We start from the raw sequence: 25,177 nt of genomic DNA, 5'->3' as shown, positions 1-25,177 counted from the left end.
CCTAAACCAGGGACCAACCCCTGCAGTTGAACACTTGCCTGGCACACTAGGCTCCGGGGGCGCACACAGCGTCAACCCCATGAGGGTAACACATGACTCATGTGTTGTGTGACAGTCTGCCTGGCGCAGATCTCCCAACCCCTGTCCATCTGACAATGCATGAAGATCTCCCAGGACAGAAGTGGCATCTCCATGGTCACTTCTAGGAGACTCAGCCCTCTTTCTGGACTTCTGTATCCTCCCAACTGGAGCGGCACCGCCAGACAGCAGAACCTCTGGAGCTCTACTTACAGATGCTCCGGGTTCTCTTGACACTAGGAGTTCTTCCTCAAATGGCCTAACATACAGCCTAGGCCCCCAACCTGGTGTTCCCCCAGGGCAGGGGTCTCCAACCGGTCGATCGCGAGCTACCGGTAGCTCGTCAAGACCCTGTGAGTAGCTCGTTCCGAGTGCTGCTCAGTTTAGTAGCCCATTATTTTTATTTGGGCTATTTAGGCTTATTTCCGTGTCTGCTGCTCGCCCTCACCAAACGCAGCTGCTCCAATTGGCTTGCGCTTATCTGGGCTGGGGTGGGCCGAAGAGGATGACATTCCTCTCCTGCAGTCTCGTGATAGGGCGTGCGCAGAGTCTCATGATGACTGTTTACGGCTTTATGCCGGCACGCGCCCCCTGCCTTTTCCTTACTGGCACCGCACTGTCCATTGTGCGAGTGCGGAGCTCAAGTGGCCGGGCGGAGCATTGTGGAGCAGTTTGCAGGCCTAAAGAACTACGGGGACCCGCGGGTAAAACCTTCCACACCAGATTAGCAGCAGGGTTAGCCACAACACTCTTAGTTAGGTCCCAGTAAAAAGAAACGTAAAAGAGTGAAGTCATACCATGCATGGATGTATAGGTGCAAGGCGAGCTTTAGGCATGAACTTCAGCAGTCAAGGGAAGACCCAAGTTCACGCTGTGGAATAGTGGCTGCTGGAAATGAGCTGAGCCCGGTAAGGGAGAGACAATGGGCAGGGGAGTGTCAGTGCCGCGAGAGGGAGGATCAGTGCAATGGTGACGAGGGCCGGGTGCACCGAGGGATACTGAGTGGTGTGGCAGCTGGAAATATGCTTGGGCCCGGTAAGGGAGAGACAATGGGCAGGGGAGGGTCAGTGCCGCGAGAGTGATGATCAGCCGAGGTCATCGAGGAGGGTCAGCTGAAGCGGAGGAGGGGACTTTGCAGCCGGTGCAAGAGTTTTGCACCCCTTTCCCCCCACGACACCCTCCTCCCCCTTTGCACAGGCCGGGCTCAGGCACTATCACCTCTGTGACCACAGCAACAGTGGGACAAAGCCAGAGAGGGACGGGGGAACCAGAGCGACAGTGGAGCAAAGCAGGTCAGGATCAGGTCAAGAGATCCGTAGTCCGCTCGGGACATATTCTGAGCCCAAACCCGCACTGAGTTAATGTTAAGGCGGGGCATGCACCCATTTACAGGGCCGAAACGGCAACACCGGGGCATGCAAGACATGCAAGCCATGAGAAGTGGAGACTCCTTCAGCGCCATCCCTATAACCAGTCGATATCTGGCACAGAGCCTGGCCTTGGCGATTATGACCGATGCTGCACACCTCTTGACTGATTTTGCCAGCATGATGATCAGTCTCTTTGCGCTACTATGGATGTTATCATGGCCAGCAACCAAGACCATGACCATGAACTTTGGCTGGCACCGAGCTGAGATACTGGGCTGGGGGCGTTGCTCTCAGTTCTTGCTATCAGGGTGGTGACCGGAGTCCTGGTTTACTTGGCAGTGGAACAGATAATCTCTGGTCTGGTGACTATGAGATTGAAGGAGGTGTTAAGAGAGGGGCTGAAATGAAAGAGAGAGAGGGGATGGACGATGGAGAGAAAGAGAGAGAGGGGGTGGAGAGAAAGAGAGGGCTGAAAAGAAAGAGAGAGAGAGGATGGGGAGAAAGATAGAGAGGGGGCTGGGGAGAGACAGAGGAGCAGGAGAAAGATAAAGAGAGGCCGCTGGAGAGAAAGGGGGCAGGAGGAGACAGTGGTGCCAGGGCAGAGACTGGGGCATAGGAAAGAGAGTGAGAGAGAAAGAGAGGGGCCACTGGACTGAGAGAGACCATGAGGAGCAAGAGAGAGAGGGGCTGGGGAGAGACAGTTGGGGCGGAGAGAGACAGTGAGGGGCAGAAAAGAGAGGGGCTCGGGAGAGACAGTTGAGGCGCCAAGATACCGTGAGAGGCAGGACGGACAGGGGGCCCGGGGGAGACAGGAGTAGGGGCAGGAGGAGAGAGAGGGGCTGGGGAGAGACAGTGGGGATGGAGAGAGACAGAGGGTTGGACAAGAAGATTGTCGAGATGTCACAGAGAGACTGAAGGCGTGGACCCAGAGAGAGGGGGGCAAGGAAAGAGTGAGGGAGAGCCAGAGATGGTGAGCAGAGCTCAAGGCAGGAGCAAGGGAAGGATAAGGGCAGTGTAGGGTTAGATAAGGGGCAGAGAGCATGGGCAAGGTGCAGTAACAGTGAGCGTGTCCGGGAGCCAGGACAGAGTGCAGGGGTTGGGACAGGGAGCAGTGGCAGAAAGGCAGACGTGTTGGGCAGAACTAGGGGCAGGGGGGAGTGCAGCGATAGAGGACAGTGGTGAGCAGTGCAGGGACCTTAGCCATAGGTATGCAGTGAGTAGGGAGTGGGACAGAGGCAAGGTGCTGTGGCACAGAGCCAGACTAGCCGGGGGTACTGGTAGCACAGAGTGAGAGCAGGAGAGGACAGAGAGCAGAAACAGGGATAGGGTGCAGGGGGCGATAGCATGGGCATGGAGCCGGGCAGTGAGAGGGGGTACCGGACGCATGTGGTTAGGTAGGGCAGGGAGTATTATGCTGATCACCTCACCATTATGAGCAGTTAACATCGTAATGGTGGGTTTTATCCTGCATCCGACCGGGCATGGTCATAGTCATGGCCCTACGAAAGGATCACATGAACATTCGCATACATAAGAGCACCCCGAGAAGGAGCAGAACACCAGTGTGCGAGCTGCCTTCATTCATGTTGTGGGGGACCTGGGGCAGAGCATTGAGGTACTGGTGGCTGCTTACGTAATTTACTTCAAGCCAGAGTATAACATTGTGGATCCCATCTGTACGTTCCTCGCCTTCTCCATCCTGGTCCTGGGGACCACAATAAAATAGCCATACTGAGGGATGTGTTGCTCGTACTGATGGAAGGGACTCCAAGGCCGTAGAGTAGACTTCAGTGCTGTGAAGGAATCTCTGCTGCGCATCCCGGGACTGAAGACGCTGCACAGCCAGCACATCTTGGCACTAACTGTGTAGCAGCCAGTGCCATTGGTGCACATTGTGATCAATGAAGATGCTGATGCCCATGTATTTCTCAAAGAAGCCAGCACCCAGTTACAGAGCAAATTTAACTTCCACACCACGACAATCCAGATTCCACATTGAGAACTACTCAGAGGATATGAAAGACTGCTCTGAATTTTGAGACCCCTATGACTGAAGACTCCCTGTGCGCCCTTAGCAAAGAGGCTCACTTGATGGACCTGTGCAACACAGCTGTGGTTGGGAACAAGTCAGATGGAGGTGCAGGAGGCCTTTTGACAAAAAAAGGTTGTTGTTACACTGATGGTAGCTTTCTGACTCCTGTCTTCACTTCAATATAACATCCAATAGTTGTCACCAACCTCCCCTGCCATGCCACATTTATGCTTCTACATCTCAAGCTGGTCCATTCTAAGCCTGTGCTGACTGAACCAGAGATGGGCAGGACCACAATGTGCCTTTTCACTGGCCACTGTGCGCTCTTCAGGGACACAGGCAGATCAGGCGTCCCAGCTCCTCTCCACAGTGAGGACTTGACTGTTCCATGGTGTCGTGTGGCCACTCAGGATGTTATGTATGGTTGTTTTGTGGTCTGTTTGTGTGATGATTTTATTGGTTGGTGGTCTGTGTGCCAATTCTTGTCTGTGGAGTTTTGGCTATTTGTGTGCCGATTTTATTGGCTGGTGGGCTGCTTTTTATTGTTAATTTTTCTGATAGTACCAAACATTGCCTGCTGCAAGCACAAATAGCCAAGTAGTCTTCCATGCCTTGAAAAACCCTGTCCTACGTTTGACTCATTTTGCAAATGTGGCCCACTTTGTTTAGCTATTTGATTTGCCTGCCCTACATTTAATAACATAACAGGTCTAGTTGCTAAGCGCACGATTACCCGAAGTTGTCCTGGGGCTGAATAACAGATGTTTATTGTTACCCAACTCAATGCTATTCATTTTATCAACCTCAAATGGATGAAAGGATGAGTGGACCTGCTGGGATTCAAACCTGTGACCATGAGGTCAAACACAAGCCCCTGCAGTGGCCGCTTTAGTGCGCTGAGCCACGAGACCAGGCTTATGGGGCTGCTTTTAATTTGGTGCCAGAGCCTCTTTTCTGTCCCATTCCGACAAGCATTGGCCTCCGCTTGCACGGCTTGTGCTTTTGTTGTGTCACTGTTGTGGCTTGTGCTTTAGCTTTTTGTCTCACTGTGCTGCAGAAGGCAGTGCACATGTAAAAAGGGAAAAAAGGAGTAATAAAGATATTTCTCCTTATTACGCCTCACCTGGGGGCGGGCATATCATTTTTGACGCATTCCCAGGTCCACCACTAATACTGAATCTGAGAATGTTCCAAATTAAAATCTATGGATGGATGCGTGGTAACACCTGTGCTCCACTCACGGATCGCCTCGCTGGGGTAGAGTAACGCAGCACATCGATTTGCGCTGCCTTGCCTCCATATCTGTGAGTCCATTAAAGGCCACACAGTGTGGCTTTGTGTGGTCTCATAGATTTTGTACAGTGCACCCTCAACCTATGCATTTCAAGGTGCTGTCATGTGTGATGATGAAGAAAGGGGAGGCATTGTGTTGCAGTTGCAGTATTATTAGCTTAAGTAGGGCACACATACTCAACATTTTTAGTCTTGCTTACAGCTTTAACAGCTAAATATGGATGAAGAGGCAGGTCCCTCCAAAAAGGCAAAGAGCAAGACTTACTACTTCCATCAAGAGTGGGAGAACACATTTTTATTTACACAAATTAAAGACAGCTGTGTATGTTTAATCTGTGGAGCATAAGTTGCAGTGGCAAAAAAGAGCAATGTTGAGAGGCATTTTTCAACCAAGCACATGTATTTTGAAAGGAAGTTCCCTAAAGTAAGCAGCCTGGGGTCACAAAAAGTAAACAAACTGAAATCTACATTGCAGACACAGCAATCTTTTTTTACAAAGCCCTCAAAGAAAGCCACTGCAGCAACTGAAGCATCCTTTGTAGTTACTCATCACTTGATCAAGGCCAAAGCAACATTTTCAGATGGAGCGGTTGTGAAGGAAGCAATGCTTCTAATTAAGTATGGGCGGAAAATTCGTCCCGCTCGCATAATTTGCGTATTTTTGGCAATTTCGCGATCCGCGAATCGCACGAAATTGCCCCAAAATCCACAATTCGCGAGTTGGCAGATTTTTTTTCTTGTTTGCGCTACAAAAATACAATCTTGCGCAAGCGGCATTGACTTACCATGATACTGCGTTCCTCCCTGTTCGCGTGCGCTGCAAGATTTTGGTAGCTGGCCGAGCGACGCCGCTATCGCGAACACATCATTGCGACCCAAAACAGGAAATTGCGAGCTCGAACACATCATTACGCCCCAAAATAGGAAATTGTGAACGCGAACACGTCATTGCGACCCGAAACATGAAAAAGGCATCGCGAGCAGGCTGGTTAAGTGGAAACAACATGTTCACGACCGTTGCGACCGCATGCGCAAGTTCTCATTCCCGAACTGGTAAAAAAATCTCACGAACTCGCCCCAAAAAATTCGCAAGCTCGCAGAATTTGGCGGAATTTTGCGAATTGCGATTATGAATTTGCCTGAATTTGCATATTGCGAATTCGCAAATTCTGCCCATGCTTAATAATTTCTCATCATGAATGGTTGCGAGCATACGCGACCGCTCGCAAAGAGAAACCTGACGTCCCCGCGTTGAGAATGTCACCGGGAGGTCTATTTTCCACGCTCGCGATTGGCAACTTGATGTTGCTGATCGCGAACGAGGAAAAAGTCTCGCCGGGATGTCATTTTGCTTGTTTATGGTCTCCAACTTGGCATTGAGGACCGCAAGCAAGCAAAAAATGACCGCTGCACTACGCTACGCGTGTTTGCACTGTGCTATGTGAAGTTCGCATAGTTGAAAGTAGCGCAAACTTCGCAAACTACGCGAGTGTAGCGTAGTGCTTTGCCAAGGGTTAGTCATAACCCCCTTCCAAAAGGAGCAAGACAGTCTTTCTGCCCCGTATGGGATGGATAGAGGAAAACCCACAAGATAACAAGAATTTCAGAATGAAATTTAAAAAGCCTATGCCCAAACAACCAATTATAAAAAGATATTGCTATAGCTTATAAAAACATTGAGTGTTCCCACTGATTTGGACTCCAGCAATATCTTTTTATAATTGGTTGTTTGGGCACAGGCTTTTTAAATGTTATGATCGTTTTGTAAGCCGCGGGCATTCTGGAACTTAAAACGTGACCGGTAGGATGTTAGTTGAGGGCAGTGTGACTTGGTGCGGCCAGTGGATCTCCGGGAGCTTGGTTGCCCGTGTTTTGATGCGGGTCCACGGACGGCTGGGGTGCATGTAATATGCGCTATGGCCGTCGGTGGGACCCGGGTCTTACCGGCGGTTTCTTATGCTCTTGGGACTGTCCGTGGATGCTCGGAGGAGCTGTGCACCTTGGATCGGGTATTTCCTGGTTTTCATCATTACGTGATGTGAAATAACACACGTTTGGTAGCTCAGTCCTTCTTTATATTCTTAACATAAATATGTGTAGGACGTATAGAGCAAACAATGTCTATACTTGACCTTATTTATTTATTATTTTTTCACAAAGGGGGATTACAAGTGCCACAATGATTGGTTGAGACACCTTGAATAATCTAAGGAACCCGTTGTTGCTAAACATATTGAAGCAAATAATTAAAGGACGTTCAAATGGCATATTGACAAGGTATGCAGAAACCTTAGTATTGAATATTGGGGCAATTATAATGTCCATAACTATCAGTATTAGTAGGAAGAACATTCCTCTTTATACACTAGGTGGCCATCCCTGCACACTTTTGAATCTCTGAATCATTACATCCGAGAATGCACACATTGGTTGTCAAAATCAACAATTGACATTTTTTTCACTATCTTTGGTAAGCAATGTTTTAAAAGTCTTAAATCAGAATAACCTAGAATAGCCTAGGATTAGTAAAGTATCTACTTGACAAGTAAATATAACATACATATGTATGATCAGCTCTTCCCAATGGAAATGGAAATGCACAGGAATATGTAAATAGGCTCTCTTTCTCTCCCTCTGTTAAATTTAGAAATAACAATGTGCTCTGATGTGTTTTGTAAAACAAATATGAATATGTAAGGAAATCCGTCTAGTAGATGACTCAAGTCCGCTTACAGAGTAAAAGTTTTATTTTTAACTTGCACTAAGTAATCATGTATTTTGAAGTTATGGTGTAATAAAATATCTGTTTTTATTTACTTGTAAATAGTGGTTTGTAATATGTATATTTTTGTATATTTACTTTTCTAGCCCTGAAGAAGTCCTCTGAACGAAATGCGTTGGCTACGCTTTGTATGAAGAAATAAGAATAAAATCATTTTTTAAGCCCTACTGAACGGATTCTTCAAATTTTATTGGCTCATTATTATTCATTGTAGAGTACTGAATGATTGTGCTTTGCTATGTGAACAAGGCAGTTTACATCCTGGTCCCTTCGTTGTCAGTACCGTTCCCCCTTTGACTGGCATGCATTCCCCAACCATGGACATCAAGGTCCAACTTCTCAGTGGGTATTGGAACTAGGGAAAGCTGGGGACTCACAGAGGCCAACTAAAGATCATCTGTCATCCTAGTGGACAGGCACTGCCACCCTCAGTTTGCCTTATATGTTTTCTATTGCTGTCATTCAGCAATGTTATGTGAAAGCTTCTAACTGTGCTTTGTCACATGTTCAGTGTATATATCATGTTTCTTATTACCTCATGGAAGAGTAAAGTTTCACGCTGTAAACTGAGTCCCTGTGAGGGGGATGATAAAGACAAGTTTCATGTTTCTAAAGGGAAACAGTGTATAATATCCCTGGTTCTAGCTGCTCATAGAGAAATAATTTTATGTCAGTCAGCAGAGTGTCCTGGTCATGAGATCCAAACACCCAATCCACAGAGGCGGCACTCACCTGTAAGAAAATACGGAGAGGTATGTGGACCGTTTATGATTTACAATTCAATGCGAATGGTAAAAAATCAAATGCATTCTCTTGTCAGCGCTCAATAAAATGTTAGCTAGTTAATATCAGTTTTCTTTTCCAGTACTCACATTTGCTAATATTTCTCTTATTTTTACGATAATCACCTCGAATTATTTATGATCTAGGTTAGTGCCAAATAAAAACATGAAAATATATCATTGTAATTTTTTTTTTTTACTTTAAGAACCAATCCAGGGAACCCCCACATATACATTTAGATGCTCTGGCAAGTCTGTGATATTCGGCACTCTTATCTAACCTAGTGAACTATGCCAACGAGAGCCTGGGAAATGACCGAATCTATCTTCCTAGCTCTGGAGATGCATAGGCTAGCTACACAGCTCATAGGGTCATGAAAAATATATTTGGGTAACTCAATTATTTTGGCTTGTAGGAGGGTCAACATGGTTATTGCAGCTCACTTGCAGAATCCCAGTCAGAGTTGGCCAAGAGATGAAGAAGGGGCAGTCACAGTCAACTGTGGCAGTAGAGTAACTAAAGCTCTGTCGACTCAAAAGCTGCTACAGGGATAGGAAAGTGTTGATGATGTATAACTTTACATTGTGAGTAAATAATGAATTCCATGTGGAGCAACTGATTTAGGATGTCATTAACAGTGTGCACTATAATTTGATGTCTCTCACTTGTTTTTCATTTATTACACTGTGTTTTTATCTATTATATAGACTGTGTACTTGTCCACGTTTTTGTAATTGCTATTTTAACTGATTAATCTTTTTAATAAATGTATTTATTTGCTTATATACATACTCTTGTTGGTGTATTGTAGGTCATAATTGATCAGTAGGGTCCTTGTTTGTTTATTACATTGGGGATTGGAGTAAAAAACGTTGACTGATTGAGTCCGGATGGGAAGTGTGGCTGAATGACAAAGCTTAGTGAATTGACTAGGCATTTGTGAATTATAACTATTCCCAAGAAAACTCTGTTTTTGACAGATCAGGAGAGCAGCCAGCTAACCTTTGGAGCGCCTCTGGGTTCAATTGATGCAGGTTCAGTCCTTTTCACCCAGGCAGGAGACCAACTGGCCAGCAGGTCAGCACAGCAAAGCAGGAGTCCAACAAAGCAGCAGTCTAGTATGGTGGTAGTTTTTTCAGCAGCACAGCAGACTTTCTTCCTGGCATATTCTTCACCATCCAGAAGCATACTGAAGTGGTGGTGCCTGAGTTCCAGTACTTATGCCGAATTGTGCTTTTGAAGTGGGGGAGACTTGAAAAACAGGCCTTTGAAGTCCACAGAGGTATTCCTTTCCTGCCCTAGCTCCAGACTCGCTACAGGGGGGGAATGCAGCCCTTTTCATGTGGGGACAGCACACAGCCTATTCAGGAGTAAGCAATGCTGGGAAGAGCAACTGCCTTCCAGGATGGCCCATCAAGAGACAACTAAGCTCGCCTTGAGTGTGGCTGTCAAGAGGAAATACACAACACCCAACTATTATGCTTCCCAGACATGTGATAAGAGGCAGGCTGCAGCTGCCAAATGGCTAAAGTAAGAACATGTCTACTTTCTTAACTTAAACAAAACACCACTAGAAATACCAATACTGTTCACGATTTATTCCCTTACTTTCCAATTGAGACACATCCCTCACTCGATTGATTCATAAACTTTATTCGATTCAAAATAATAGAATCATAAAAGTATACAGACCTTAATTTAAGAAAGAACATATTCATATTACAGTTTACACATTTTTAAAAGCTAAAAATAAAAATTTTCAACACATTTGACAAATGATCACACCCTATACCAAAGGATGAAGTTGTAGTTCATGTTATACAGATAGCAAAGAAAGAAAGGAAATAACCAGACAGACTAACAGTACCGTTTCCTAAGTTGCAATGACAATCGTATAAAACAGCATGGCGGAACATACTCCAGGTGAGGATAATGACAACAAATAATCATAACCCTCTTTATAATTACATGGTCGCCGGTTTTTTAGAATAGGCTTAATAAACCTAATTCTTGGTTCCTTATAAAGAGGACAAAAAAGAACAAGATGGATGGTATTTTGTCATCACAAGGACAAGGGGCAGCCTCTCACACCAACCCCCTTGTTTTGGGAAGGCAAAAAGAGTATTTAATCTAAATCTTGTCAAATAAAAACGCCATTGCACATGGGTAGTAAACGTTAAATAGAATTGGACTTTCGGTTTACCCAAGCTTTCTGTAGGCTGGTCTAATTGTGACACATTTAAGCTATTTCGATAACTTAATTTAATTAAGTTTTTTATATCCCCCCTGCATGTTTTCAGGATTATCATACAAATGGCCCAGACCAATTTTATGCCAAGTATCACTAACATATGAAAGCCATGGGATCTGCATTGCTTATTCAAGATTTTTACAATCCCGAAGGATATCTTTTGAGAGCTGTAGATCTTCTGATAGCCATACTTTACCCCATAGTATTAGAGGGGAAACACGAATGATGTCAGACACATATGCCAATCCCATCTCAGTATGGCAAAAAGTGTTAGATGAACCTAGTGGGACTGCTAACAAGCGTTTTAAAAATGTATTATCCATGACCTGGATCATAGCTGGGTTTTCTGTCCCCCATACCCCTGCCCCATAGGTTGCCACTGATAAGCACTTTGCTCTATACAAAGTTTTTAACTGTGGAACTGGTTTTTGCCCTAATTTGCTACAACAATGGAATAGACCCTCAATTGATCGGCTAGTGCTTTGTACACGCGCCTTCATCAAAGGAGCCCAGCTCAGTTTGTCATTAAATAAATTTCCCAGGTAATTGAAATTTTCGATTTTATCGATGGTGGAATTCATTACCATGAACTTACGTGTTTTTGTCCCTTTAGGACCACAGACCATTGCAAAAGATTTTGCAAAGTTTACCTTTAGGTCCAGATCCAGCATGAATTTGTTAAATGCATCCAAACAGGTCTGCATACTATTAGCTGTAAGGGTCATTAATACCGTATCGTCGGCATAAGATTACATAGGTATCTTCTTGCCGTTTACTTTTGGGAAATCTGTGCAATGTTCCAACAAAATTTTTTCCAGGCCATTAGTATATACTAAAAACAAAAAAGGTGCTAAAATGCAGCCTTGCCGCACACCCTTGGTTGAGGGGATGGATTTTGTTTTTTCCCCCCCTGGCCCGAATCTTATAGCCACACTTGTGGCTGCATGTAATCTATGGAGCAGGGTAACGAAGGGTTCTTCAAAACCCATATCCTCCATCATCTGCCAGAGTTTATTTCTACAAACAGTATCAAAAGCACTGTATAAGTCCATGAAGGCCAGGTGGATGGAAGAAGCCCTAGCCTTCATGTACTTACCCATAATTAGTGCAAAATTTAGGCACTGTTCGGTTGTTCCCTTTCCTCTCCTAAACCCATATTGGGAATGTCATGCTTCCCAGACATGTGATAAGAGGCAGGCTGCAGCTGCCAAATGGCTAAAGTAAGAACATGCCTACTTTCTTAACTTAAACAAAACACCACTAGAAATACCAATACTGTTCACTATTTATTCCCTTATTTTTTATTTATTTATTTATGTGCTTCTATAGCGCCTGAATAGATCCCCGAAGGGATATCTCTGCGCTTAAGATGGAAACAAGAGTGCTTAACCCCGGGCTAGTCATAAACAGAAAGGTAAAACACAAACTGATTAAATGGTGGTGAAAAGGTAAGTTTTGAGGTTTTTACGAAAAGATAAGTGGTTGGTGATGAGTTTGAGATGAAGGGGAAGGGCATTCCAAAGGGTGGGTCCTGCGTATGCCAGAGCGCGACCTCCCTGGCGGGATTTTTTTATTTTAGGGACCTGTAATAGGTACCGATTACTCGATCGAAGTGATCGGCCTGGCACGTAGGGAAGGAAAGCTTTTGTCAGATATTTAGGACCCTTTCCTATCAGAGACCTATGAATGGTGCACAGAATTTTGAACTTTGTACGTTGCCGCACTGGCAGCCAGTGAAGTTTAGCTAGTAAAGGGCGGGAGGGAGTTCTGGATGGAAGGTTGAGAACAAGCCTCGCCGCCGTATTTTGGACTACTTGTAGTTTTTTTAATTGGCCTTCATTGGTTGACAAAAGAAGGCCATTACAGTAGTCCAATCTACTGATCACCAGTGCCTGGACAAGGGTTTTCCTGTGACCATCGGGTATAAAAGGAAACACCCTTTTCAAAAGTCCAATGGCTCTGAAGCAGGTGCCAGCAACTTGGTCGACATGATGTTTAAAAGTCAAGGCTTGATCGAATAACACCCCCAAGTTTTTGACAGTCTGCTTTGGGACCGGAACAGGTCCTAGTTCTGTGGGCCACCAATCCCCAGACCAGAGTGTTGCTGCCTCCCCAAACAGTAACACCTCTGTTTTGCCCACATTACATTGCAGGCAATTCTCAGCCATCCAGCATGACACAGCCCTCATGCCTTCCGCAAAGGATTTTTGCAGGGCAGGTGAGAAGGTTTTGAAGGGGAACATCAGCTGGGTGTCATCAGCGTAGGATATCGGGGTAAACCCGTATGGCCTTACTAAGTCGGCCAGGGGGGCCACATACACATTGAATAATGTGGGGCTAAGACATGAGCCCTGTGGCACACCCCTGGTGAGCTCCCTGGAGATGGACTTGTGGGAGCCCAGCCTGACTTCTTGGGAGCGACAGGAAAGAAAGCTTTCCACCCAGGACAGGGCCGTCCCTCCCAACCCTACACCCCTCAGACGACCGAGAAGCACTTCATGGGACACCGTATCGAAAGCAGCAGACAAATCCAACAGCACCAGAATCATGGAGCCCCCACTATCTAGTGTCAACCTGATGTTATTAGTAACTTCCAGTAGGGCTGATTTGGTGCTGTGATTTGGCCTGAACCCAGATTGAGAAGGGTCCAGGCCTTCTACTGCTTCAAGGTGGTTCGATAGTGGTTACTTTCCAATTGAGACACATCCCTCACTCAATATGACACCAGAAGTTTCACTTCATATCTTTATATTTTTCAATTTTTCATGAGCTAGTTATATTTTTTCATTGTATCAAACTTCAGTCATGTACTGTACACATATCATATATACGACCCACACCCACCTTTTACATTTTTACAAAACACAAGCAAAAATACATTTTTAGACATTACCTAAATACAACATAAAGACAAGAACATTTTTGTACAAACAGTCAAACACATACATAGAAAATTTTACATAGAAAAATTACTTGTTTTCAATTCATTAAATAATAATCTTGAAATCAACAGTGCCTGTTGTCAATCAACCCTCTGCTCGTGCTAATTAGTCTCTTTACTTAATATGTTTATCAAACACTATAATGAGACACGGGGGCTTATCTTTTTGCTACACTTGTTGTAAAAAATGTGTGGTCAACGTGTTTTAAACCCAAGAGTTGATACAAAGGGTTCTTATCAGGACCAATAGCTAAAAATATAACACTATATTATCAACTATCCAGTACTATCCTTGTTGACACCTCAATGTTCACCTCAGTTACCTTTCTATGACGAGATTAGCCAATCTCCTTTTCTCCAAATACTTAGTGTCTCCAAAACTGGTTTCCACAACAAAGAGAGAGAGTGTGCGCGAGGGGAAAAAGAGAGAGAGAAACAGAAAAAAGTCAGTCTTTAAAAAAACTTCAACCTCTTCTAACCAAAGTGTACTGTTGTGCACTTACTTATATATTTTTATGGGGGGCATCGGCAGCCATCCTTGCCGCATTTACTGCTTCTACGAGAATATCCACTTACTTAGATACTCAAGGCAGAGCCCTACGAACTGAACCAAGTTCCAACAATCATCAGCTGAGTCCTGGCAGGGCGATATCGACTCCATCTGCCCAGTGGAAAAAAGAGACCAACAAATCCTTACAATAAACGACAGCCATAGTATGCCAATAAATTACTGCCACCCAAATCAATCTGCACCGATAACCATTTCATCAGGCAGCATGACGGACTCAGATCTTAAAGATTTAAGTAGGACTCAAGGTGATCAGCCAGCCACATCATGGACCAGGACCTTACTAAGCTCTTTAGATCAAGCCATTAAGGTCCTGAACTACCAATCAAATAAATTGGAGGTACAGATTGACCTTATTACTTTAGTGGCGAGCCACATTGTGGGCATAAACTCAAATTTGGACTCAATTTCGTCACTAGTAATAAATCAGGGGAAATAAGACGCCAACACCTGCTTTAACAAACAACAGTGCAACTGTGGATGCGGAATTATAATCGAAAAGCTAGCAAGTTTGCCGGCCATCCTGTCGGACATCTTAGGGGAGGTAAAACAGTCCCACAATCCGGTCGAAAAAGAAACGGACTTTATATTGGGAAAGTCGCCTTCAGTTAACATGACGAGCAGAAACGAGCTCATAAGCAGTAATCCGCAAATGGGTATAGAATACAACCCAAGGGAAGCGGGGCAAGAAAAGTCAGCATTAGACCTGGAACTAACACAGTCCACTCAAAAATCCTTCAGGGTGGAAAAACCAACCAAGAGACAAAAGAAAAAAGCCAGGAAGACTAGATTAAAGTATAAAAAGCAACAAAACACAGATCTAGCCAATTTTTTCCCGATTTTCAAAACAAATACCGCGCAGGAACCCAACACTTCATTGCTGGTCACGCCACAGGGCGTAAAAGAGGGACTTATTCACTCGCCAGACAAGTTGGGCATACAAATCTCCAAGAGGGATGGAGAACCAAGTCAGGGAGTCATAACAATACCCTCCAAAAAACACAGTATCACAAGTTTCTAATCGACCACTGCCAATAGTCTTAAAAGAGAAACTAGACCAGCCCTAACGAAAGTTCATAAACTGCGGCAAGGATTTATAGACCCTACCAATATTATTGACAACGGAGGCCCAGAGCAAACAAAGTTAAAACGAGCTGTTGGAGAAAATATAGGCACACAAAGTTCGCCCAAAATCGACATCAACCAAGGCCCAGTGTTTACCAGCATGCAGAATGCATCTGCAAAATTGGCATAATCTCAAACGGAAAACTAGGTGAATTATCAGAACCAAAGTCTAAATTGTTAGAAACCCGCAGGTGCGTTACAGTTTCAGAAAATGAACGTAGCTGTGTGGTATTTCAAAGGGAATCAATACCCTCTCCAAACGAGCAATATAATTCCTTACAAAACTAAAATACAACCACAAACTCATCGAAGGTAGTGAAAATGGACCAGGAACGAGAAGCCTCTCTCAAAAGAAGCCATGTTAATGAATCCATCGAGCCTATATCGTCTAAAGCAGGCTTTTCACAACCGTCTAAAGAACTCTTCCATCATCCTGAGTCATCAGATCACAAATTAATATTTATCCCAGAATATCCAACAAAGGGGCCACAGGACACCCTCAATCGTGGCAACCTGTTAAAACTGTTTTACGCAACTCCAGCACTAAGATAGATAACAACATAGGAGCTTCTGGCCGTCGAATAAAAAAAAAATGGATATAACGCAGATAACGAAGACACAGTTACAACTCGGGCCTCAAAGGCCATCGCAGATAGGATATCTCCACAGAACCCCATTTTGAAACATGGGGTATATCAATTGCCCGACATAAACGTCCAAGATATCCTTATCCCTTACAAAACAATTCCTGCAACGAAACAAAGGGGAATGGAAAAAGAGGCCCTCCCTACTCCTGTTTACTAGGTGCTCGTGCCATTTCATCGGTTGCATCAAGTATAAGGGGTACCCCCAAAAGAAAATGAGCAAAGAACTAGTCAGCATGGCCGGGAAAGAATGGATTGGTCTTGGATCCCCTTGGTATTGAGCAATAAGGCTACATAACCCAGAACAAAAATCCTCTAGGGAATCCTGCACAAGGAAGGAAATGCAGAGTGTAAACAAACCAACAAGTCTCTCATTTTGTTCTTGGAATGTGCACAGCTTTCAAGAAATTGAGTTAGATCATGACACACTAGCCTTTTTCTATCAACAAGATGTAATCATGATTCAGGAGTCATGGAAATTATCACCCACAGCAATATCAGGATTTAAGTACCACCACATCTTGGCAGAAAGACTCTCAAACTTCGGGCACCCACGGGGGGCTTATCAATTTATATAGCCCTAAAATACAACTGGGAATCAGAAGAACTGGATATGGGATTTAATTGGGCTCAAGTGATAAGAATTTCTGAAACTCTGACAGCTGGGCTCGAACAGTGGCAAATCTTAATTATCAACGTTTACATTCACCCAGATAGGAAGTTACATCAAGAAAAACATACAAGCTTAACATCTCTGATAAAATTGATGCAAAGAATGTACTCAAGATGTCCATTGTTCATCTCTGGGGATTTTAACTGCTATCTAATTGGCAAAAAGAGGGCAAAAGGAAACGAGTCATTGTCCAGCGGCGGACTCAGGCTTTCAACCAACATAAGAGAACTAGGTCTGACGATTTTAAATGGCAGCATAAGGGGAGGACAGGCCAGCAGGCATAACATATCTGAGTGGAAGGGTCCACTCCACAATTGATTATACCATAGTAAGCGATGAGCTAATCCCAGGCATTGAGGTATTTCAAATCGCTTTACGGTCAGAAAGTGATCATTTCCCCCAAATAACCATTTTGAACTCCGTGCCCACCCTGGCACCAAATATGCCCTGCCTTTTACATCATGCCTCAAAATTCAACTTAAAGAAATTAAAATGGCGAGGAGAAGGGTTGGAAAAAATTCAGTCTACCGCAAAAGCGCATATATCTGATCTGGGGTCACAAAAAGACGAAGACCTTGTAAGAAATTGGGAGGAATTGATCTCGGACTTGCTTCACAAGTTCCCAATAACACCAGGGAAACAGAGTAAGTTTATATTCAAGAAGGAGCCTTGGTTTAATACGGAATTAAGAACAAAAAAAAGAAGGGTAGCTAAAGAGGTTCGAGCACTAGCCCTCCAAAAAAAACTGGGGTTACAGACAAATAAGGGGAATCTGATTGAAGCCAGAAGCTCTTACAGAAAGTCACTGGGTGTTGCAAAGTCTTCCTTTAAGGAAAGGCTGTGGAATAAACTTCTAAGTGCCTGAAAACACCCTAACAGTCGGGACTTTTGGGGCATTATTAATGATCTAAATAAAGGATCAAAACTTCATCAGGAAGCAGGTGTGGGAGCTGATTCTTGGGTCCAGCACGTACAATCCTTATATTGCACAACAGCTATAGGCCTTACAAATGGTCTACGGGCAATGAACACAAATGAGGAAGAACCAATTGATACAAATAACATTGATACCAAAGGCTTGGAGACGGAGGAGGTTTTAAAAGAGGCGACCATAACACCGGAATTAACCACCAAAGGGGAACTGTGTAAATTAATATCAAGACTAAAGGCAGAAGGTGCAGCAGGCCGAAATGGGCTGCCAAATGCTATCTTCAAAATAAACAAAGAGAGGAGTACCATCATTGGAAGGTCAAAAGAGATTCCTAATGTGGTGGTAAGCTGACAAAAGGAAATAATTTATCCTTTTGTTAAAAACCCCTCACTCACCAGCCTAGTGGTGACATGCTTCATCATCGGGGTCCACCCTGGCGGCCTAGCATCACCAGGGTGTGCTACAACACCTGAAGTACAGTGGAGCAGGTTGTGAGTTTAAGTGCAGAAAAAAGTGTGTTAAAAAATGTCCTGGTTTAACTTATTGGGAAGATAAATTTTATTTACAAGTAACTGGACAATATTAAAAAGGGTGGGGCGAGATACTGTGAGGGTATATTAAGGCCAAAAGTATCTCTTATATGTGTGCTGGTCTACATGTTTCAACCGAAGGTGGGATATACCAGGTTTTCATCAGGACCGATTGAACAGGGAACTGGACGGTATGTACCCCCTAAAAGCACACCCAATCCTCGTTCTCTGTAACCCAAATTAGCAAAATTCGCTGAATGGGGAAAAAAACTCTAGCCAAGTTGGGTGAGTCAGAAAAAATTAAAAAAGACTACTATTCAGGTGTCTTTTTTCATCGGAGGGTGGGAGGAGGTATCCCCACTACTCAACCATATTAGTTCCTTCGTGGTGGAAAGGCCGGTTACCTATATTAGTCCTCCGCTGCCCTGCTAGGTAGCGTAGGAACTAATATGGTTGAGTAGTGGGGATACCTCCTCCCGCCCTCCGATGAAAAAAGACACCTCAGTAGTAGTCTTTTTTACTTTTCTCGGACTCACCCTACTTGGCTAGAGTCTTTTTCCCCATTTAGCGAATTTTGCTAATTTGGGTTACAGAGAACGAGGATTGGGTGTGCCTTTTAGGGGGTACATACCGTCCAGTTCCCTGTTCAATCGGTCCTGATGAAAACCTGGTATATCTTTTTACCTGAAAAGTCTATCTCTTCACAATTGGGAATTACACTTATACAATGGAATAAGGTAATCCTAATGTTATGCTATGGGAGTGATAGGCCTTGCAGTAGTGAAAAATGAATTTGAGAGTTTTTCACTACCACAACATGTAAACAAAAATGTACATGCCCTGCTTTTTAAATATATTGCACCCTGCCCTCTGGGTTGTCTAGGGCCTTAGGGGTGACATATTTACATAAAGGGAACTTTGGGTCTGGCAAGAGGTCAGGTCAAGTGGCAGTGTATACTGTGCACACAGGCTCTGCAGTGGCAGACCATAGCCGCAGCAAGAAGGCTACTTAAGTGGTTAACACAAAAAGTTCATTAGTGTTCACAAGTAGCATTTAATTTACAGGCCTAGGGCACATGTAGTGCACTATACTAGGTATTACAGAAGTAAATTTAATATGCCAATTGGGGATAAATCAATATTAACATGTGTTAGGTAGCGAGTACATAGACGTTAGCACTGGTTAGCAGTGGTAAAGTTCTCACAGTCTTAAGGCCAGCAAAAATGAGATTAGAAAAAGTGGAGGTGGAAGGCAAAAGGCTGGGGGGTAACTCACTCTAAGGCTGTCAGATCTAACATGTGCCACCCCCAGCTGGAAGTGGGGAGAGCTATCCATTCCCTTGGGAGTACTCTTTACTAAGGCAGAAAAACCTGGAGGGACCATCACCATTGGCGCTGTCTGATCCCAGATGGGGTTCCACTGTAAAGTTCATATACTTTAGGGAGAGGGACCACCTCGTCAGTTTGGGGTTTTCACCCCTTATCTGCATGAGCCATATGAGGGGCTTGTGATCTATCTGGACCAGGAAATGAGTCCCAAACAGGTATAGTGTCAACTTCTTCAGTGCTTAACCCACATCAAAAGCTTCTCTCTCAATCTCTCTCCATCTCTGTTCCCATGGAAGTAGCCTCCTGATAATGAAGGCTACTGGTTGGTCTAGGCCCTCTTCATTTAACTGTGCTAAGACCACCCCCATGACATGCTCTGAAGCATCTGTCTGCACTCTGAATTGTTTGGAGAAATCAGGTGCTTTGAGTACAGGTGCTGTACACATGACTTATTTGAGGGTATCAAAGACTTTCTGACAAGCATCAGCCCAGATCACCAATCTGAGATTCTTCTTCAACGTCATCTCAGTTAGGGGGGCAGCAATGGTAACATATCCCTTAACAAATCTTCTGTAGTATCTTGTGAGGACCAGGAAGGCTCTCACCGCTGTCTGATTTTTAGGTGACTGCCAGGACATGATAGTTTCAATCTTGGTCTGGAAGGGCTGCACCTTATACCCACCTCCAAGGTGACCCAGATACACCTTAGAACTCTGCCCCATATGGCCTTGATGGCCTTACTGGCCTTGCTGGTCAGGCCAACCCGTTGTAGGGCCTGAAGCACCTTGTGAAAGTGATGCAAGTGGTCCTCTAAGCTGACATTGTAGACAGCAATGTTGTCTAAGTATGCAGAACAAAGGCCTCCTTATCAGCCAAGACCCTGTTAACCAAACTTTGGAAGGTATCAGGGGCCTTTTTCCAGCCAAAGGGCATCACTGAAGATCGGTAGTGGCCACCTGGGGTTCAGAATGCTGATCCCCTTTTAGCCCACTCAGTCAGACCGATCTGCCAATTCCCTGAAGTCAAATCAAAGGTACTGAGGAATTTGGCAGCACCAAGCCTGTCAATCATCAGCTCAGGGATGTGGTGACGGAACTGAGTCCTCTGTAGTCCACTCAGAACTGGAGGTCTGGTGTGGCACTTGGTGGCGCACTTTTTGGTACTAACACAAGAGGACTAGACAAAGGAACTATTGAAGGGCTAACTCACCTGAAATGGCAGCATCTTGGAGACTTCTCCATTGATGCTGGCCCTGACCTGCTGTTCCTTCACAGGTAAACTGTCTCCAGTGTCAATATAATGGATGTACAGATGTTTGAGTCCAATGGTGAATGAGACAGTGAGGCAAACTGTCCCAGCAACTGGTACCAGTCATTCTGCTGTCCTCGGGTCAGGGTGGATGAGAGGTTGACACCCTTCACTGACCCATCATGTTCCTGTGTAGCGAGGAGGTCAGGGAGAGGTTTGCTCTCCTCTTCCACCCTCTCATTCATCACACGGAGCATGCTCACTTCGTACCTCTTAAAGTGAGGCTTGAGTCGGTTCACATGGAGCACCCTTAGGTGGCTTCCAGGAGTCTTACATTTTACCAAGTTGGTGGACTCATCCTTTCGCTCCTTGATTTTGTATGGGCGGGTCTAGCCCATACAGGGCGGGTCTAGCCCGTCCTGAAGAGCCCATGACCCATACTTTCTGGCCGGGCTGAAACTCCACCAGAGTGGCCTCCTGGTGGTACCAGAGCTTGATGACTTCTTGACTCGCCTCGAGATTACTTTTTCAGAGCAATGCATCAAGTTGCTGAGGGCCAGCATGTAGCTGGCCACATCCTGGGGGGTGATTCCTTGGGAGCATGTTCTCACCCCTCCATGACAGGGCTCTGAAGGCCCTTAACAGGGAGGCCATAGAGAAGATCAAAGAGGCTGTACCCTACTCCTTTCTGTGGCACCTACCTGTAGGTAAAGAGAAGGCATGGCAAGAGGACCTTTCACTTGCTACTCATTGGCTCAGGCAGGCCCATAATCATGCCCTTGATGATCTTGTTGAATCTCTCCACAAGACCATGGGTTTGGGGGTCATGGGTGTGGTGAACTGGTGAGTTACACCACACTCATCCGACCTGGACATCATGTACACAGATATGAAGTTGTGCCTGTGTAAGAAACTACCTCCTTGAGGACCCCAACATGGGCGAAAATCCAGATCAGAGCTCTAGCCACCACAGGTGCAGTCAAGGACCTCAGAGGGATGGCGTCAGTGTAGCAGGTGACAAGGGCCACCAAGATCAGCGCTGGGATGCCCAAGGGTAGCTATGCGCTCTATAAATCCACTTCCAAATTCCAAAATTCCAAAAATTGAGGACAAACCTGCTGTCTAATGCTGTCTTGAGATACAAGGGTCCAACAATGTTGATGCCCACCCTTCCAAAGGGGGTGCCAATGACTGGAAATGGAAATAGTGGAGCCTTTGCTTTTCCCCTGATTTCTCACTGGCCTTGGAGGTGAGAGAGGACTTGCTGAATGCATCTGAGGCTGTCTTCATTTGGAGCAATAAAAGTGGGAGAAAAGCCTTGTGAAGGTCCTGTCTTGCCCAATGTGTCCTGTCAGGGGGATGTCATAAGCCAAACCCAGTAGGAAGGTCTTGCAACACAGAGGATCCACCAGCACATGGACTGCCCCAGCATCAGTAGCAGTGGCAATGTACTCCCCGGTTGTCTTTGGAACCTCCTTCTCAGGGACCCCCATCAACCTCCACTGTGGGAACTTCAGTAGCTGGTTTCCCATGCCCCTTACCCCTCTCCTTGGTAGCTGTCTGGGCCAATATTCCAAGCTCCAGAAGCCCTTGACTTCCTTTGCGGGCAGCCATGGACTGTGTGGTCATACAGACCCACTTAGGCATCCCAACATCTCCAAGTGTGACCTGAGCTTTACCTCCGTCCAGGCAGTGGGCTCCAAACTACTGCCAATCAGACAATCTACAGCCATGGCTGGTTTTGCTTATTTTTTCCAAAAACTTGAGACACCCCCCACCCCTACTCAAATGGAATTAGAGTCACTGGTAGATGGCTTTCATGATTGTTGGCGACAATGACTTGGTGAAATGTGTTCAGAAGGACTGCTCTGCAGACACTAGCTGACTCTTAACAGTTTTCATATTGGCTCCTGTGTCTCTCAAAGCCTTCACCCTTTTCCCTTTGATGATGACCCCTGCCTATTCTTGGATGTATTGGCTGACATATGAGCTTTTGGCACCATCTACTTATGCCCAAGAGAAATTAGTGTCACCTCTCTCTGTCCCCCAAAGCTAAGTGGGACTAACTCCTCCCTGAGTGCTACACTCGCTAACCCAAGTGTCTTCCCACCATTGGAGGGCTGTGGTCTCTTGGGACATTTGGAGTCACCCTTGGAGTGCCAATATTTTCGCATTCAGTACAGTAGGGTACAGACCTCCCTGTCTTCTTGTCAAATAACCCCTTCTTCTTAGTATCAGAATTGGACTAAATCCATTACTCCCCAGAGAATTATTTTGGGATCCTTTAAAGAACTCCTTATTTTTAAGTTTTTCTTCTGGTTGGAACCCTAACCACCTTTGTGGGAGTCCCCCAGATATTTTTTGGACACTCTAGCACTAGCTCAGGGGTCCACTTCCTCAGCACGCTTACTGGAATCAGTCAGCTTACTCCTAACTAGGTACTGATACAACTCTGTAAAATAGATATTGAGCATGTGCTCTCTCATGATTAAATTGCACAACCCAACAAAATCATTAACTTTGCTGTCTGCACCTAAACACTATGGGGCATATGCATCAATAAAAGCATTTGTGATTCTCAAATACCGATTTTTAGAGAATCGCTATTTGAGAATCGCAAAACGATAGGTAAATAGAAATTAGCAATTTTTTTGCGATTCCCTCGCATTCCTTAATTCCGACTCGCAAATTGCAATTCTCAAATAAGGAATGGCTTCCCATTCATTCCTATGGTAATAAATGGAAATTGCACTCACAATTTCAAGGGTGCAAGGGTTCCAAAAGGACACACTGTTGCACCCCTGAAATGTGCATGTGTGAACATGTGGTGCCCATAGTATGCCTTAATGCCATGTATGTGCGCCACATGGCACTTTGAACAATGCAAAAAAAGTGCTTTTTTAAAGGAAATCGCAAATTACCACCAACTTGAAGTTGGTGGTAATTTGCGATTCCTCAAGGCAATATCGCTATTTGCTATGCCTATTAGCATAGCATTTAGGGAATTGCAAATTGCAATTCTCCTAATGCTTGCGCAAATTCCTTATTTTGCGAGTAGGTATTTGCCTACCTACATAGCACATAGATAAATTGCGATCGCAAACACTGAAATTCTGCGAATTTCAGCGTTAGCAAACACAACTTAGCATGATACATGTGCCCTAAGTGCCTTGTTGTAGTAGTCCTCAAAATTTACCCCGATTGGTTGTGGAGCTTTTGGCTGTCCCTGAATCTTTGGCGATACCTCTCAGGGGTCTGACCAAATATGGCAAGTAAAATGGCCTTCATGGGAGTATACTTGGTTTGGTTCCCAACAAACTGTGGGCCAAAAATCTGTTCCGCTCATGGAATTTGCGGATTTTCGGCAATTTCGCGATCCGCGAATCTCGCGAAATTGCCAAAATATCCGCAAATCCGCTCGCGGGTGGATTTTTTTTGGGTCCACAGGAAACACTTACAGTGAAGGCAGGTGATCGAGTTGAAGCTAACTTTGTAACCATTTTAGAATGGCACCGGCAAGCTGCCAGAGTTGAAGTTGCTGACTTGCAAGTTGCAACTTCAACTCTGGCAGCTTGCTGGCGCCATTCTAAAATGGTTACAAAGTTAGCTTCAACTCGGGCACCTGCCTTAACTCTGTAAGTGCTTTCTTTGGGCCAAAATGTAAACCTCAACAGGAAGCACTTACAAATATAAATAAAGCAGGTGCCCGAGTTGAAGCTCAAATTCAGTAACGTTTCAATAAGCCCAAAACATTAGTGAGCAAAGATACAGGCACACATGGTCAGTGGAGACAAATCTTCTGGCCCTTTACACAGCTGCAGTGTAGGAAAAGCACTCTACATTTACCCAACGAGGTAGCACTTACTGGATTAGCCAGTAGAAAGTACTCCAGTTGAGTAGAGATATTGCACAAAACAGTGGCATCTTCGTGGATAAGTATGCAGGGCAGGATTCATTCTGGCACGAGGCTCCTGTCACAAAAATTAAACCTCAACAAGAAGCACTTACAGATATAGCAGGTGCCCGAGTTGAAGCTCAAATTCAGTAACGTTTTAATCAGCCCAAAACATAAGCGAGCAAGGTCGAGGCTGGGCAAGTGTGCTTTAACCCCATATCTGCCGTTGAAAATTAGATGTAATACTCGAGGGAGGTCTTTGAATCCATGAGTTTCTTGAGCACAATCCCCTTGTAGTTCCTGTGACCAGGAGGCTACTTTCTCCTCATCTGCCGCCCTGCTCGCTCTCTGACCCTTTATACACAAGAGGCATGATGACATGCATAGAAGCCCCGCACCACACACTAGCGGTATCAAATGTCTTCCCGCCCTTTCCCAACTATGATGCACAGCTCCCTCAAGGGACCTCGGTGCCTTTTGGCACGGTAGCAAAGTTACAGGCACACATGGTCAGTGGAGACAAACCATCTGGCCCTTTACGCAGCTGCAGTGTAGGAAAAGCAATATACATTTAACCAACGAGGTAGCACTTACTGGATTAGCCAGTAGAAAGTACTCCAGTGCAAATCGCCAAAAAATCCACGATTATGAAGGAAAATCCGCGAATTCGTAGATTGTTTTGCGATTTTGTGCAAAATTCACGG

The 25,177-nt window shown here is 45.0% G+C and overlaps 1 pseudogene; it reads left to right on the top strand.

The window, feature by feature from the left end:
• Nucleotides 1-1,493: 1,493 nt before the first annotated feature.
• Nucleotides 1,494-3,487, top strand: LOC147751652 (proton-coupled zinc antiporter SLC30A2 pseudogene; annotated as a pseudogene).
• Nucleotides 3,488-25,177: the final 21,690 nt, after the last annotated feature.

Source organism: Lissotriton vulgaris, chromosome 1_1 (genome assembly GCF_964263255.1).
Source record: "Lissotriton vulgaris chromosome 1_1, aLisVul1.2, whole genome shotgun sequence".
NCBI classification, from domain to species: domain Eukaryota; kingdom Metazoa; phylum Chordata; class Amphibia; order Caudata; family Salamandridae; genus Lissotriton; species Lissotriton vulgaris.
This window is presented reverse-complemented; position numbering and strand designations above follow the sequence as displayed.